This window comes from Musa acuminata, chromosome BXJ3-9 (genome assembly GCF_036884655.1).
Source record: "Musa acuminata AAA Group cultivar baxijiao chromosome BXJ3-9, Cavendish_Baxijiao_AAA, whole genome shotgun sequence".
NCBI lineage: Eukaryota > Viridiplantae > Streptophyta > Magnoliopsida > Zingiberales > Musaceae > Musa > Musa acuminata.
Genome location: NC_088357.1, coordinates 31,167,895 through 31,185,109, shown reverse-complemented (window position 1 = coordinate 31,185,109; position 17,215 = coordinate 31,167,895). Strand labels below are relative to the sequence as shown.

Sequence of the window (17,215 nt, the reverse complement as noted above, 5' to 3'; positions counted from 1 at the left end):
AAGAGTTAAGTAGATAAAGAAGCTACATGAGGGTGTGAAGGCAACAATTGAGAAACAAAATGAGAGGTACATGCAAGCTACTAACAAACACAAAAAACTTGTAGAGTTTAATGCAGGTGATTTGGTTTGGATTCATCTAAGGAAGGAGAGGTTTCCGCCGGGAAAATTTGGAAAACTGAAACCTAAGGCTGATGGTCCATTCAAGGTGCTTAAGAGAATTGGCAAAAATGCTTATAAGATTGAGCTACCTAAAGATTACAGAGTATCCCCAACATTTAATGTGGCTGATTTAAGTCCTTTTTATAATCATGATGACAAAACAAACAAGAACTTGAGGACAAGTCTTTTTCAACCAGGGGAGATTGACACGGGAGTGTCTAATTTGCTACAATATGCTCATATGGACCATACTGATAATATGATATTTTTTTCAACCAACAATATTGCTATATAATCTTCAACTCAGCCTACTCAGATAAGACAACTCATCAGCATATTCCCTGCACAAAGGAATACATTAATGGAGTTGGTTGGCAGTTGTAAAGTTGTATCATGGTGCTTTTCTTCATGGCTAAGGAATACATTAATAGAGTTGGTTGGCAGCTTTAAAGCAATTAATTTCAAAATTTCCTATGCATGAAGGGTTGTTTCATGCACTAGTATTTATTTTGGGGTTTAGGGCTTAGAAAGGACTTTAGAAAACTAAGGATATTGGTAGAAGCTCTCTTGGAGTGCTCTTTTGAACTCTGTATCTCTTGGATGCGTCCTTGAGTGGTGAGTCTTTTGCTTTCAATTCTGTATCCTTGTTTATTATCATTAGGGTGGTGATCTTCTGTATCCCTTTTAATTTTTAAACTTGGTGGTGAGCTATATTTCGTTTTACCGAAGTTTCTTCAAGAGTTCGTTCATTGCCTTCTATGATATTTTCTATCTGAACAACTGTTCTATCGGTGTTCTTTCGAAATCCATTCTACATTTTTACCCTCCCCGGTATCACTTTCCTACATGAAAGAGCAATAAAAGTGTGAACAAAAGTCTTGAGATTTTGGGTTATAAAAATATTGAAAAAGTGCTAAGTGTCCTCCTCCTTCTTTAGCTTTGTGATCAATCTAAGAGAGGTGTGAGGCTTATAAAGGTTGTCTCCTAAACTAGAAAAAAGAAGAAAGAGTTGTAAGAGGGTAGTTGGTCTTCACCCATTGAAGGAATACCATTAGTGTGTGTCTGTTGGAAAATCTTGGGGACGATATCACATGCACAACGGAAGAACAGAAAACAAAATCCCCAATTCTCAAAGATATGTTCGTCATCGTGCGAAGATTGATGCGCAAAATCCATAAAACTAAAAATTGTATATAAGATAGATTGTGTTACCTAGGGAGATTGTATATCCCTGAATCCCTACAGATCTCTAGGAGAGAGTGAAGGAGGTCATTTCTCCTCTTTAGTGGTGATCCACATAGTAGGCCTACGATGACTCTCCTCAAAACTCCAGGCCTGCTCTAAGGTGGAGAGGAGGAGGAGAATAGGAGAGGCAAGCAAAAGGCCCTGGTCTATGAACCACTGATTCCCTCGTATTTATAGAGGTCCCTTATCAACCTAACCATAATGGATCCTACCCTGTTGGGTATTAAATCTTCATCCAACTACCCAAGCCTCTTAGATTAATGAAACTCTATCCAATAATCTCTTATGGGTACTTATTGGATCTCATCATAGGATCCAATAATTCAGGGGCTTATTAGATATCCAATAAGATAGGGGCTCTGACGGATATCTCATATCTGAACCTCTACTCATCGCAATGCCTACCATAAGTGTGTGACCCTCTAGGCCCAATATTGAGCCGGCCGTGATGTCACGAATGGTCGTCGCGCACCCATAACAACTCCGTTCAATGAACCGTTAGTCGCTCTAATCTACTTGTACAGCTGCTTGGCAGTATGTTGGTTTTAAGTCCTTTTGCTTATAAAAATATAAGTTCGAACAAGTTATAGTGCTATAGTGCGACTACTCACCGAACCGAGCAAAACAACCCTAAAACAGCTTCGTTTTCATGTGCCATAGGCTGATTTTTGTAGCCCGCTGCTGCACACGAAACGTTAGACATCTCAGCACCCTGGAACCACCTGGGTGGCATAAGGCCGGATGGGGTTTCGGTATAGTGTCGGGGTTGAACACTCTTTCGCAAGTTTGCACGTTACCTTGATGGGAACTTGTTGTCACACCCGGCACTCGATGAGCAGCTGTTTGTGGACTTGCAGTTGTTCGTTCAACCTTCTAAAGTCCTTGTTTTTCCTCTCTCCCTCTTTTCTCTTATGTACGCAAGGTGCTCACTAAATTGCTTGTAAAGCTTCCTCTTTTCATGAGACGTCGGGACTTATCCATTGCTCGTTCTTCGAACTAATCAACTTTCTCTTTTTACAAGTCCTTCGGGACCTGCGAGAGGTTGTAAGTGGGCTGATCTTTACGAATGCAAATAGCAAGGGCGAAGCGCAACTTAGGCAACGCAAGCTAAGTTCACATCTTTGCCGCAAGGGTGCCTCACGCCTTAGGCAATTCCAGCTAAGGCCGTGACATTGTGGTATCAGAGCGGGCAAGCACTTCGAGCGAGCAGCAAAAAAACTTTTGCAACTTCGCCATGCCAAAGCATCGTCGCAAATCAAATAAGACGAGGCAAGCCGGACCCTTGCCCCAAGCAACGCAAGTGGGCTGCAAGTGCACATTCGCTCGCATGTTGTTGGAGCTGTTCAGGAGGAGCATGACAGCCAACATGATGAGCGAGAAGTTGGCTACTCTCTTTGAGTGGAGGAGGCACAATCTAGAGCACCAATCGGGAAAAATAATCATAAGGAGAGACTCATAATAGTAAAAACTCGCTTGGATGTTCTCGAAGCGAGCTTGGAGGAACTCTACCATGGCTAATGAAGGCTTGTTGGGCTAGAGAGCTCGCAATAATAAGTAGAGTCCAGGATCGACAAGGTTGAGGCCCTAGTCGACCGATTGTCAGATGACACTAAAGACTCCATGCAACACCTGCAGGAGGTTGTGGTGGAACTCACTTCGAGGGTGACCATGCTCACAAGGGCACTAAATGTGGGAGGAAGCAACACCCGCATCGCGCCACCATAAAACTTGAGGGCACCCGAGCCTCATGGTTATGGAGGGGCCAGAGATGCAAAAGAGCTCGAGAATTTCCTACTCGATATGGAACAATACTTCCGAGCTACGAGGCCTGATTCTGAAGAAACCAAAGTTTCTATAGCTACCATGTATCTAAACGGAGATGCAAGACTTTGGTGGTGAACCCATTAGGAGGAGATCTAACAAGGTCGATGTTGAATTGATAAATGGGAGAACTTGAAGCGGGAGTTGAGAACTCAGTTCCTACCGGAGAACACCAAGTTCGTCGCAAGAAGGAAATTGAGACAACTCTGCCAAAATGCTTCCATCTGAGACTACGTGAAGTAATTTTCTGTGCTAATACTGGACAACCAAGTCATATCCAAGAAGGATAAGCTGTTCAGCTTCCTTGATGGTTTGAAGCAATGGGCGCAACAAGAACTACATCGAAGGAATGTCGCCGATTTGATCAGGGCAATTGCTGCCGCAGAAAGGCTCACTGACTTCATTTCCTCTGAAGACCCGGGAAGAAGAAAACAATCTTCAAGTAATCATCCTCCAAAATATTCTCGAGGGAAGGAGCTCAGGGGCGAACAAAAGAAGAAGAGTTCCTACAAAGGGCCAAGCCCGAAAGGCAAGGACCCGAAACCTGGCAGATGCTTCTTGTGTGGAGGGCTATACATAGTGAGGGAGTGCCCACAAAAATAGGCACTCAATACTTTAACAGCTTCCATCCATCCCCCTAAATCAGACAAGGGCAAGGCTGTCACTCTTAGTTCGAGTAGTTCTGAATCTAACAGCGACGGTGAGGAGTCGCAAGGACCCCGGATGGGAGCAATGCATTTGTTGAACACCATGCGGGGTCAAGTGGGGGAGACATGAAGACAAAGCTATAAAAAGCAGGAAGTGATGAGCTGATATATGTAGACATCAAGCTAAATGGCCAAATGATCCGTGCAATGGTGGACACAAGTGCTATCCACAACTTTATTGCCGATCGAGAAGCAAAGCGACTTGGGCTGATCTTGGAGGAGAGCCCAAGTCGAATGAAGGCGGTGAACTCGGAGGCCAAGTGAATCTTCGGGTTGGCAAAGGAAGTCCCCATCAAGATTGGAACATGGAGTGGGAGCACGAATATGATGGCGGTGCCATTGGACGACTTCCAAGTGATCCTTGGAATGAAGTTTATGAATACGATGAAGTTGGTACCAATGTCATTCCTAAACACCCTATGCATGATGGGGGGTGATGACCCCTGTGTGGTTCCCATTTCTCGGAGAGAAGCCAAAGACCCCCAACAGATATCGACATTACAACTGAAGAAAGGGGTACGAAAAGGTGAACTAACATTCGTGGCTGCTATGAAGCTAGAGCCACTCGACGAGAAGGTCATTCATGAACCTGCTATGGTGGCGAACATCCTAAAAGAGTTCACTAATTTTATGCCACCCGAGTTGCCAAAGACTCTTCTGCCACGCAAAGGCGTGGACCACAACATCGAGCTGGAGCTAGGAGTAAAGCCTCCAATGAGACCACCCTACCGTATGCCCCCGCCAGAGTTGGCAAAACTCAGAAAGCAGTTAGGTGAACTGCTAAGCGATAGTCTCATCCGCAGCTCTAAAGCACCATTCGGAGCTCCCATTCTCTTCTAGAAGAAACAAGATGGAAGCATCTGACTATGCGTCGATTACCGAGCCCTCAACAAAGTGACGGTGAAGAAAAAGTATCCCATCCCACTCATCGTGGACTTATTCGACCAGTTGGGCAAAGTCAAGTATTTCTTAAAACTCGACCTTCGGTTAGGGTATTGGCATGTGCACATTGCTGAAGGCGACGAAGCGAAGACTACTTGTGTGACCAGGTATGGAGTATTTGAGTTCTTGGTGATGCCTTTTGGCTTAACCAATGCTCCGGTCATGTTTTGAACCCTCATGAACTAGCTATTCAAGAAGTATTTGGATAAGTTCATGGTCGTCTACTTAGAAGATATCGTCATCTATAATCAAACGCTTGAGGAACATGTCAAGCACCTTCGTACAATTTTCAAGGTTCTCAGGGAGAACACTTTGTTCATAAAGAGGGAGAAATGCTACTTTGCCCAAACGGAGATCTTATTCTTGGGGCATCAAATCAGCGATGGCTCCATTCAGATAGATAAATCGAAGGTACAAGCGGTTGCGGAATGGCGAACTCCAAAGAAGATGCCAGAGTTGAGATCCTTCCTTGGCTTCATCAACTACTATCGATGCTTTATAGCGGGGTATCCAAAGTGCGCAACTCCATTGACGGAGTTGTTGAAGAAGGAGCAGCTTTAGAGGTGGTCAGATAAATGTGAGATTGCATTCCAAGATCTAAAGGCTACTGTATTGGAAGAACCGATGCTTAAATTGTCGAACTATGGGGAGCCCTTCGAAGTCTATACAGATGCTTCAGACTTCGCTATTGGTGGAGTACTCATGCAGAAGGGTCATCCGGTGGCATACGAGAGCCACAAACTCAACGAGACCGAGCGATGGTATCCGATACACGAGAAGGAGATGACAACGGTGATCCACTGTCTACGAGTTTGACGACACTACTTTCTTGGATTGCAATTTGTAATAAGGATAGACAACATCACTTTAAGTTATTTCCAAACTCAGAAGAAACTCTCCCCAAAGCAAGCACGATGGTAGGACTTCCTAGCTGAGTATGATATGGCAATAGAGTATAAGCCTGGAAAGGTGAATGTCATGGCCGATGCATTGAGTCGAAAAGTGGAGAGTGTGAATACCGTACAATTGGAAGGTAGAGGCCAAGCAAGTCAGTTGCACTCCAACTTCATTTCTAGGATTAGGGATGGACTATACAGTGATCCCCAAGCAAAAGCCTTGATACAGCTCATTAAAGAAGGTAAGGCACGACGGTTTTGGGTCCAGGTGGGACTCGTTTACACCAAAGGGAATAGGGTTTATGTTCCTCAAGTGGACAATCTAAGATGTGAACTCTTAAGAGAGTGTCACGATTCCCTTTGGGCTGGACACCCTGATATTCACAGAACCTTAGCTCTCGTGGAGAGGGCCTTCTATTGGCTGAAGATGGTGATTGATATGGAGGAATATGTTCGAACATACCTCACTTGCCCGCAAGACAAGGTGGAGCAATGGAAGTCGGTGGGACTTTGGAGCCGTTGCCCATACCAGAAGGCCGTAGGAGAGTATTTCCTTGGACTTTATATCAAGCTTGCCCGTAGTAGGGAGACTCAGATCGATACTCGTGGTGTTCGATCGATTTTCAAAGTATGCAACTTTCATTGCTGCTCCCCTACACTATTAAGCGGAGGAGGCAACCAAGTTGATGATGAAGGATGTGGTGAAGTATTGGGGAGTCCCGCACAATATCATTAGTGATCGAGATGCTCGATTCCTGGGATGATTCTAGATCGAGCTTTTCAAATTGTTGGGGTCCAAGTTATACTTCTCCATAAGCCTCCACCCCCAAACGGATGGCCAAACCGAATGGATAAACTCGCTCCTAGAGCAATATCTTCGGCAATACGTAAGAGCCAACCAACGAGATTGGGTGAAGTTGTAACATCCCTCATTTTTTTAAAAATTTATAAGGATTTATTTTTAAATATGAGGATTTTTTTTAATAATTCTTTAGCACTAAATATTTTTTTTAATATATTGAAAATATTGTGAGGGGCCAAAATGTGAATCTTATTAATTGAAGGTGATTTGTGAAAGATTTACACTAAGAAAAATAAAATAAAATAAAATAAAATGGAGAACATGTGTCATTAGCAAGGATGAGCCACTTATATTTATTCTAAAGATGACACCTAAACCTTCATGTATGCTTGCCACCTCACTAATTTAGCATAAGCTAAACCTAAGTAATTTAAGATATAATTGAGGGAAACTTTACAGCTAACGTAACTTGAGAAGAGGAGAAGGAATTGAAGGAGAAGAGAAAGAGAAAGAATTGAAGAAGAAGAAGTTTTATCTTTGCTTAAGGCTTTGCATCAAATCTCCCACATTTGGAAATTAAAACTTTTTAAGGCAAGTGTTCTAACCCATCTTAGAGATAAATTTTGATCCTTGTTTTCACCTTGATTTTGAGAAAATTGGGAGATTTTGGCTGCATGTAAGATATCTATGTCGTTTATACATCAAATGTTGAATCTGAAATTTTTCATATTTTGACCTTTCAGTACTCGTGTGGCCATAACTTTTTGCACCAATTTCGGATTGAAGAAAAAACCTCTTTCATACGAAAGGAGACTTATAGAGCTTTCTTTTAATATAAAAATTGAAAGATTTGGAGCAAATTTACCTATCCAAACAATTGAATGAAAAGACCTCATGTATTTGGTAAAACAGATACTATGAATTTTGACCTTCTGTTATTAAATTGCTCATAACTCTCTAATAAAAATTTTGAATTTTGTTAAACTTAGTTATTTAGAAACTAAATTCACATATCTTTCTTTTGACACCAATTTGAAAATTTTGAAGTATGTTTTTCTTCTGAAATATCTATTTAAATTGATTCTATCAATTCTGTACAACAGAGATGATCAATTCTGACCTTCTGTTACTAAATTGCTCATAACTCTCTAGTGAAAATTCTGAATTATGCAAAACTTGTTCTTTGAAAACTAGATTCGCATATATTTCTTTTGACATATAATTTAGAAATTTTGAAGTACGTTTGCCTTCTGAAACATCTGTTTAAATTGATTCTATCAATTCTGCAAAACAGAGATGATTAATTATAATCTTATATTACTAAATTGCTCATAACTCTCTAGTGAAAATTCTAAATTATACAAAACTTAGTTTTTTGGAAACTAGATTCACATATCTTTCTTTTGACATATAATTTAGAAATTTTGAAATATGTTTGCCTTGAAACTTCTATTTAAATTGATTCTATCAATTTTGCAAAACAGAGATGATGAATTCTGACCTTCCTTTACTCTATTTGTTGTAACTTCCTATTTTTAGTTCATCTAAAAATAGATTGATACAGCTTTCCAATGACACCCATTTTTAGAGAATTGGAGCATGCTTAGTCACTCAAACAATTCAGGAAATGTACCATTCAAATTCTATTAGAATTGAAAACTTTGTTGGGTTTTGCCTATTCAATTTTCATCCTATTGGAAATTTGATTTCTGCTAAATTCTTCTTCAATTGAGCTTTATATTAGTCCTTTGAAATTCTTGTATTGTTCATCCTAAAATTGTTATATGTCTAAAATTTATTATGTAATGCTTTGTTTGCATTTCCTTGTTTGATAAAGGCACATGCATATCTCCGTTGTTCCGCATGTGCTTTTGATATGTGCCAATATTATTGTTTATACTACCCTTTTGTACTATGGTGCCTTGTGGGATATTGTGAACCTTTGCCAGAAATGGCAAAGGGAGTTATGCTTAGAGCCCGCGATTGCTCTACTGGCCCCATTGACTTCACTCAGATGTGTGTGGATGGAGCTCCCAAACGTGGGAGACTTATGCTTGGTGGTCATCCAGAAATGGATGAATCACATTATATATGTGGTCCCACAACACCCTCTATGTTTTCGATATGATATCCAAAGCTTTGCTTATGAGTTTATATTTATGCTTTGGATAAAAAAAAAATAGAATGCATGCTACATCGAAAATGACATACAAGCTTGTGTTTATTATTCGGTTCACTTGTTATACTTTGAAGTGTTTTGTATGTCATTGTTATGCTCCCAAACACTCTTACACCTTTAATATGCACCTAAATGCTTTATGTGCCATTTAATACATGCCGAAATGCTTCTTTTGCCAATGAAATGCTCCAATTTCCTTTCTCCTATTGTTATGTCTAACGCCTATTTTCGAATGAGGTAACCCTTTGTGATTTTTTTTATATCAAATGAGATGATTCCAAATGAACGCTCGTATTTTTGCTTTTGTTATCTTGATACTAAGTCTGCTTGAACTTCTCCTATCGCTATGGATATGTTAGTCGTTTGCTGAGCTCTTTATGCTCACCTCGTTGCTATATAAATTTTTCAGGGTAGCTTGTCACGCACTGAAAAGCTAGAATTGGGTCGAAGCAGTAAAAGGCTAGAAGATTTTTGAGCTAATTTTTGTTGGATGATAGGTTTTTTTGTTGTATAGTATACTTTACTTCTGATGTAATGTTAAGGATATGTTGATACTTATGTGTTATAAAAGTTTAAAGGACCGCTCATGTTTATCGAATGATAAGTTTAAGTTATATAAGGATAAGAACTCATGATAAATAATTCTTTTTATGATTGTATATATTTCTACGATTATGGATTTGTGTTGTGGTTGATTTTAGTTGAGTTGCCTTTGGATTTTGTGAATCTCTGAGTGAAGTGGATTATGATTTATGTAACGTACAGGTTTATGAATTGTGAATATTGATTTTGAATGATTCTTAGTATCCTCAAATTGTTAGATTGGATCCAGGATTGAATTGATGATGAATTATAATATTATTGATTTTAGACAGGGTCATACCTCCTGAATGTGATAATTCAGGGGGCGTGATAAAAGTTGTTGGACATTGCCCAATTCTCCTACAACTTGCAACGGAGCTCTATGTCCAATAAGAGCCCCTTCAAGATCATTATAGGACAACAACCGTCAACTCCTCACACTATGGCAATCGGGTATACTAGGGGTAGTCCGTCAGCCTATCACTTCACAAAGGAGTTACACCGAAATGTAGATATTGTGTGGGCATACTTGGAGAAGGCGACAAAAAGGATGAAGAAGCGGGCAGACTTAGAAAGGCGACTGCAAGAGTTTAAGGTCGGCGATTTGGTACTAGTAAAGCTCCAACCAGCATCACTCTAATTCTTTAGAAACAAAGTACACAAAGGATTGGTGCGCAAGTATAAAGGGCCCTTTCCAATTATTAGCAGGGTGGGCAACGTCTCCTACAAGTTGTAGCTGCCGGCATGGTTCAAAATTCATAATGTTCTTCACGCCAGCAACCTAAAAGCCTATCACTCGGATCCGCAAGATGCTTCCCGAAGTGTTTCAAATTGGCTATCTCCCACTAGAGTCTTCTACGAAAAGCGAGTTTAAACTATTTTAGCGGATCACAAGATAAAGCTACCTTATGGAGCTAAGTAGACCGAGTACTTGGTGAAGTGGTGAAAGCTTCCCCAAACTGAAGCTAGTTGGGAGCCCAAAGATACCCTGTGATATGAAGAAACAATTATTAATAACTACCAACAAGCATCGACGAGGGCATCGACATGTTGAGTGGGGGAGAATGTCATGAACGGTCGTCGCACACCTGCAACAACTCCGTTCAATGAACCGTTCGTTGCTCTAATCTACATGTACAGTTGCTTGGCAGCTTGTTTTGGCTTGGTTTTAAGTCCTTTTGCTTGCAAAAATGTAAGTTTGAACAAGTTGCTGTTATGATCAAGAGCACTAGGGGGGGGGGGGGGAGGGGTGTGAATTAGTATAGTGAAAAACTTTCGTCGGTTCAAAAAGACTTCGTACGAAAACCATTTCAAAAAGATCTTTATCTTGAGAGCAAACAAAAGTATAGTTACTTATAAAAAAAAAAAATAGAAGTATAGTTGATGTAAAGCAACGGAGGTAGTTTGCAGTTAAGATAAAGAGCAGAATGTAAATGCAAACCGAGATTTAGAGTGGTTCAGTCAATCTTGACCTACATCTACTTTTGGCTTCCTCCTCCGACGAGGTCACCAATATCCACTAGAGGCCTTCCTTCAATAGGTGAAGGCCAACCACCCTTTTATAGCTTTTCTCCTTTTGATGGGCTTAGGAGACAACCCTTACAAGTTTTTACTCCTCTCTTAAATGATCAAGACTTATAAAGAAAAGAGGGAGAGGAACTCTAGCCTTTTACAACAATTTTAAGCTCTCAAATACTCAGAATAAAAGCAAGCTTTCGGTTGTCCTTTCATATAGAAAGGGTGGGGTTTATATAGGTCATAATCAGTTTAAATTTAGAGCTCAAAAGTATACATTCCTAGAGTTCCGGGGTCCTGATGGTACCACCGCCATGATTGGACGGTACTACCACTTGTCATCTATCACTGAGCGGTACTACCGCTCAGTCTGGGTGGTACTACCGCCTGACATTGCTCAGAGATTGAGCTCAGGTAGTACTACTGCCTGACAAGGGTGGTACCACCACTGGCAGTAATAACTGCCAGTGGCACCACAACCTGACAGGGGTGGTACTACTGCCCAGAACTCCTAGGATATCGAGTCTCCTGGGCAGTGCCATCGCCGGCCAGGAATTCTGGGTCCGAATGGGCTAATCCATTCGGCCTAATTTGGGTCTGCTAAGGGCCCAATTGGTCCCATATTAAGTTAATGGGATCACCTCCCAATCCTAACTTAATCTATATGCTAACTATGACAATTAAGACATCAATACTACAGATCATGTTCCGGTGTGTCAATCACTTCTTCCGGTGAGCTTCTAGCGAACTTTCGACGAACATCCGACGAACCCTCGGCGATGCTTCGGCGGACTCCCGGTAAACTCCTCTTAGCGAGTTTCAACGAGCTTCTTTGGCAAGCTCCTAGACTTCTCGGATTGTTCCGTCAGAACCTCTGACGACCGTCCGGATTTCTGACGAACTCTCGAACCCCCAATGTGATCTTAGTCTTGACTCCGGCTTAACACCTATTACATGTCTTACTGCCATCGTAGTTAATCCTACACACTTATCTCAACATATGGATTAGATAACTAAATGACAATTGACTTCATCATCAAAATCCGAGATTCAACAATCTCCCCTTTTTTGATGATGACAATCAATTGATGACGGAGTTAACCTTAACTCCCCATATCTATATGCCATACTTGAGATAAGTCATTCTTAAATTCAAAGCCTTTGAATTCAAGAGACATATTAATATGCTAAGTTCTTTTAAACTTATCAATACCCCCATCATGATTCTTATCATGATGTATCTTTCTAAAAATGATGTCAAGGCTTGACATCTATTTTCAAGTCTTATATTTCATATGTGAAAGATAGCAATCGTAGCAATTCATCACATGGTAAGATATCAACATTGTAAAATTGTAATGTAAGCTCTAGATATCTTATCATTAATGTAAATATGACAATCATAGCAATTCATTCTATCATCAATTTACCACATCTTTTCATGAAGGATAGCAATCATAGCAATTCATCATATGGTAAGATATCAATATTGTAAAATTACAATGTAAGCTCTAGATATCTTTGTTAGGATCAAGAGCACTAAAAGGGGGGGGGGGGGGGGGGTGAATTAGTGTAGCGGAAAACTTTCGATGATTAAAACCGCGTTCGTACGATAAGAGCAATTTCGGTAGAAAAGTCGATTCGTAAATCACTTTAACTTGTGCTCAAGCAAGATGCAATTAAAGCAAGTCTATGAAGGAAGTTTGCAGTTATGATGGAAATTAGAATGTAAGCGTAAACTGAAATATGATGTTCGTGTTAGGATTGGAGTGGCACTAAGAGGGGGGGGGTGAATTAGTGCAGCGGATTAAAACTTGTAAGTTCGAAAATGATTCCGTAAAATGCAAGGAGATTTCGCTTTGATTGTAACTTGAGTAAAGTAAGAAACCGAAAACGATCACAGAAAGGTAAGTACTCACAGATTCAATGAACACGCTAATTTAAAGTGGTTCAGTCAAATGACCTACATCCACTTGCGAAGCCTTCTTCAATGAGGCTCCCATCCTCCACTAGCAAATCACTTTGAAGGGGAAGGACTAATACTCCTCTTACAACCTTTACAAGTGGTTCACACTCTTACAATTTTTTCAATAAGAAGAAAGGAGGTGAACACTCAATCAATTTGAAAATAAGACTTGCTAAGACTTTGCTAAGGCTCTTATCTCAAACTATTGCTTTGCAAAAGTTGTATTCTCTGCTGAGAATTGAGGGGTATTTATAGGCCCCAAGAGGATTCAAATTTGGGCTCCAAATTTTGAATTCTCTTGGGTTTCCGAGACTGGCGGTGCCATCGCCTATCAATGTTTGTCAGACGGTGTACTGGCAGTGCCATAGCCTGTCGGTGGCTGTGCCACCGCTTGATCTCGGGTGCTGGGCGATGCCACCGCCTAGTCTGGCGGTGCCACCGCCTGACACTTTGGGCTCTAGGCGGTGCCACCGCCTAGTCCGGCGGTGCCACCTAGTCCGACAGTGCCACCGCCTAGTCCGGTGGTTCCACCGCCCGTCTTTGCAGATCTCTGGTTGGGCTTCAAGTCTGTCCCAAACCAGGTTACTTTTGGGCCTAATTGGCCCCTAACCAAGATATAGGATTATTCCTTAATCCTAACCCTATTTAAATGTGAACTACATACCTAAAAACATAATCCTAAGCAAGTTTTTAACTCGCCAACTTCGAGTTTTGTTTCGGCGAGCTTTCCTGCGATCTTCCGGTGGACTTCCGATACGCCCTCGGGTTTCTTTCGGTGGACTCCCAGTAGGCTCCCGATCTTGTGACGAATTCAACGAGTAGCCGAGCCTTCTCGGTGATCTCTGCGAACCTCTGAAGATCTCTTCGGCAGACTTCCGAAAGTTCCGACAAGTCTCCGATCTTTCTTGGTTGGTTCCGATAGCATCTCCGACGAATCTTCGAACTCTCAAACGTCCATCAAACTTGACTCCGGTATCCTTGCTTTATGTATTTAGGCTATCGTAGTTAATCTTGCACACTTAACTTCAATAATATGGATTAGATCAATTAACCCATCAATTGATTTCATCATCAAAATTCGAGATTCAACAATCTCCCCCTTTTTGATGATGACAATCAATTGATGACGGAGTTAAACATAACTCCCCCTATCTATATGCCATATTGTGAGAAGATAAAACCACTTGAATTTCGTCCCATTGAATTCAAGCATAAATCGATAAGTTCTAACCGTTGAACTTATCGTTGTCTTATTAAGCATAAGCAAATACGAAACTTCGTATTTCTCATAATTTTCAACTATTGAAAATCATTTTCAAGTCAAATGATAAGAGACAATTTTCACTTCGATGAGAGATAAAAAATTTTCAACATGATAAAGATTTTCAACAAGACATTCATGATATAAATGTGAGGAATGATTTCATATGATCAGCCAATCTTGTGATATACTCAAAGATTTTGTAAGGCATATAAGACAAGCTTTTGCAATTCATATAAGTCATGCTATCGATGTGCATAAGTCATACAAGTCATCACTTCTCCCCCTTTATCATCAACAAAAAAATAAGGAGATGAGACTTGAAACACATAGTTTGTGATCATATCATACAAAATTCGAATTCATCATACAAAGTTAATCTCGCAAGAAATATTTATCCAAATTCCAAAACAAATAAGTAATTATCCAGAATTTAACAATACCAAACAAAGGTTTAGTTTTTGTTCAAAAGAAGACGACAAACTTCTAACTTGACATTAAGAGTAATCAGAACAGAATAAGAAACTACATCGATTAATCCTTAGGAGGTAATCCACAGTGCTGATATATGACATCTATTTTTTGATTCATTTGTCGTAGTTTCTTTAAATTTTCAATTTGTTGGATTTGAATTTGTTCTTGCTACGATTTGATCTGATACAATTCTACCATAATGAGTTCTTCGGAGGATGAAATAGGAGCCGAAGGTGCTGCGCCAAAGGGACTAAGAGGAGGAGATTCATTTCCCCTAAGAATCGATGTTTTGGGGTGTTCTACTGGTGAGGGAATTGGATTAGTCCTTCTAGGTTGCCCAACCCATATACCGTTGCTAAATGTGCACCTAAGTCTTTTCAGCAGATTTCTATTTATGATGTTATACCGATCACTTTGAATTGTTTCTTTATCGGGTGGGATACAAATGTCATGGGCAAGTAGGAATCGAGTGATTAACCCTCTATATGGCAACATAGTGTCTTTAGCTATAATATCCTTCATGTGTTGCTAGATTGAGTATCCAAAACAGTTATGTTGACCGGTCATAATTCAATACATAGTGCTTATTTCTATTTGACTCATTTCATCAAGATGAAATTGCTTAGGGAATAGTATGCTTGTTATGATATGATGAAGGATTTTAGAGTTAAATGGTAGTAAGTGTTCACAACTTTTGGGTATTATGACAAGGTCCGGATTTGCAAAAATAGTTTCGATGGCTTCGGAGTAAGTTGCTCCGATTATATTGATATCCCATTTAACTTTAAAATAACAGCCCCTATCTTTTTCAGTGATTCCAATTAGTTCACAAATAGTACTATCAAGAATTCTAATTTGTGTTCCTAGTAGGTAAGTACTTAGGCTATCATTATCTACATATAAGTTTGCATAAAATAGCCTAACTAACCTAGGATAAATTGGTTCATTTATTTGTAGCAGAGGTAGGGCATCTAGATGTGCAAACCACCTAATGGGTTCTAGGTTTCCTAGTTTATTGAGATCAACGTGTTTACCCTTATGGATACATCTTGTTTAGAAGTTTGAAAACCTAAGAGCTACTTCTTTGGATCTAAAAAGGTCTTAGTTATATGAATCTCCTTCAACCCTTTTCCCTTTAGATCTCTTAGGAGCCATTATCTAGACAAGATGATAGATGAAACTATAAAGAGTAGGTAAAATAATGAGAAGAGAAGAAGGATTTCAAATTTTACCTTATTGAGGATTTCTTGGAAGATGGCGAGCTTGGGCCAACAAGAATCCCTCTTCAAGCCTTCTAAATGCTGGAATGAAGGTTTAGAGAGGTTGTGGGAGAGTTTGAAGCAGGTTCTCACGGGTTGGGGGTGGTGTCACCGCCATCCCTGTTGAATCTCGGATTTTGATGATGAAGTCAATTGTCATTTGTTGTCTAATGTATGTGTTGAGATAAGTGTGCAGGATTAACTACGATGAAAGTAAGACATGCAGCAGGAGTTACGCCGGAGTCATGACAATGATCACGTTGGGAGTTCGAGAGCTCGACGGAAGTTCGGACAGTTGTCGGAGGTTCTGCGGGAACAAATCCGAGAAGTCTGAAGCTTGCCAAAGGAGCTCGTCGGAACTTGCCAAGTGGATCGTCGCAGTCCAGGAGTTTGCCGGAAGTCCACAGGAGCATAACCGAGGGTTCATCGGATGATCGACGGAAGTTCGCCGGAAACTCGCCGGAAGAAGCGAGTGACGTACCGAAGCAAGCTGCAGAATATGTCTTAGGAAATAATCGTAGTTAGCACTTTGATTAAGTTAGAAATGGGAGGTGATCCCATTAGCTTAATCCTGGGGCAATTGGGCCCCTGAAGAACTCAAATTGGGTCGAATGGTTCAGCCCATTCGGACCAAGGTTGCTGTGGGAGGTGCAACCGCCCAAGCAGGGAGGTAGCACCGCCCAGGCTATGTCTCCTAGCGAGACTGGGCGGTGCAACCACTCCAGCCAAGAGGTGCAACCGCCCAGGGCTCAGTCTCCGAGCGAGACTAGGCGGTGCAACCTCCTCTGTCAGGAGGTAGCACCGCCAAAGCTCGAGTTTCGAGCTCTGCCAGGCGGTGCAACCTCTCCAGTCAGGCGGTGCAACCGCCTGAGCTCGGTCTTCGAGCTTTGGCAGAGAGGTGCAACCGCCCCAGACAGAGGTAGCACCGCCCAGAGGCTCAGTCTTCGAGCTCTGCCAGGCGGTGCAACCTCTCCAGTCAGGAGGTGCAACCGCCTGATCCCGGAATTCCGGGATTTGATCGTTTTGAGCTCCAAATTTGAACTGGGTTGGGGCCTATAAATACCCCACCCATTCAGCACTGAAAAGATACAGAACTACACCGAATTCTTGATCTTTTCTGTGATTCTAAGAGCTCAAATTTTGTGTTTAAGTCCAAAAGTTCTCCTCCTTCTATTCTTCAAGTCTTGAGTTGTAAAGAGAGGAGAGAAAGGTTCTGTAAGGGTTGTCTCCTGAGCCCATCAAAAGGAGTGAAACTGTAAAAGGGCAGTTGGCCTTCGCCTATTGAAGGAAGGCCTCTAGTTGACGTCGTTGACCTCGTCGGTGGAGGAAGCCAAAAGTGAAGTAGGTCAAGACTGACCGAACCACTCTAAATCTCTGGTTTGCTTTCATTTTGAGCACTTTATCATT

General features: G+C 41.1%; 1 long non-coding RNA gene across 1 annotated transcript; it reads left to right on the top strand.

Moving 5' to 3' along the window:
* Positions 1 to 16,230: 16,230 nt before the first annotated feature.
* On the top strand, positions 16,231 to 16,975 carry LOC135649368 (uncharacterized). The gene is made up of 2 exons (XR_010501243.1): positions 16,231 to 16,456; positions 16,792 to 16,975. It is a non-coding gene; the product is annotated as an uncharacterized LOC135649368 (long non-coding RNA).
* The last annotated feature ends 240 nt before the right edge of the window (positions 16,976 to 17,215 follow it).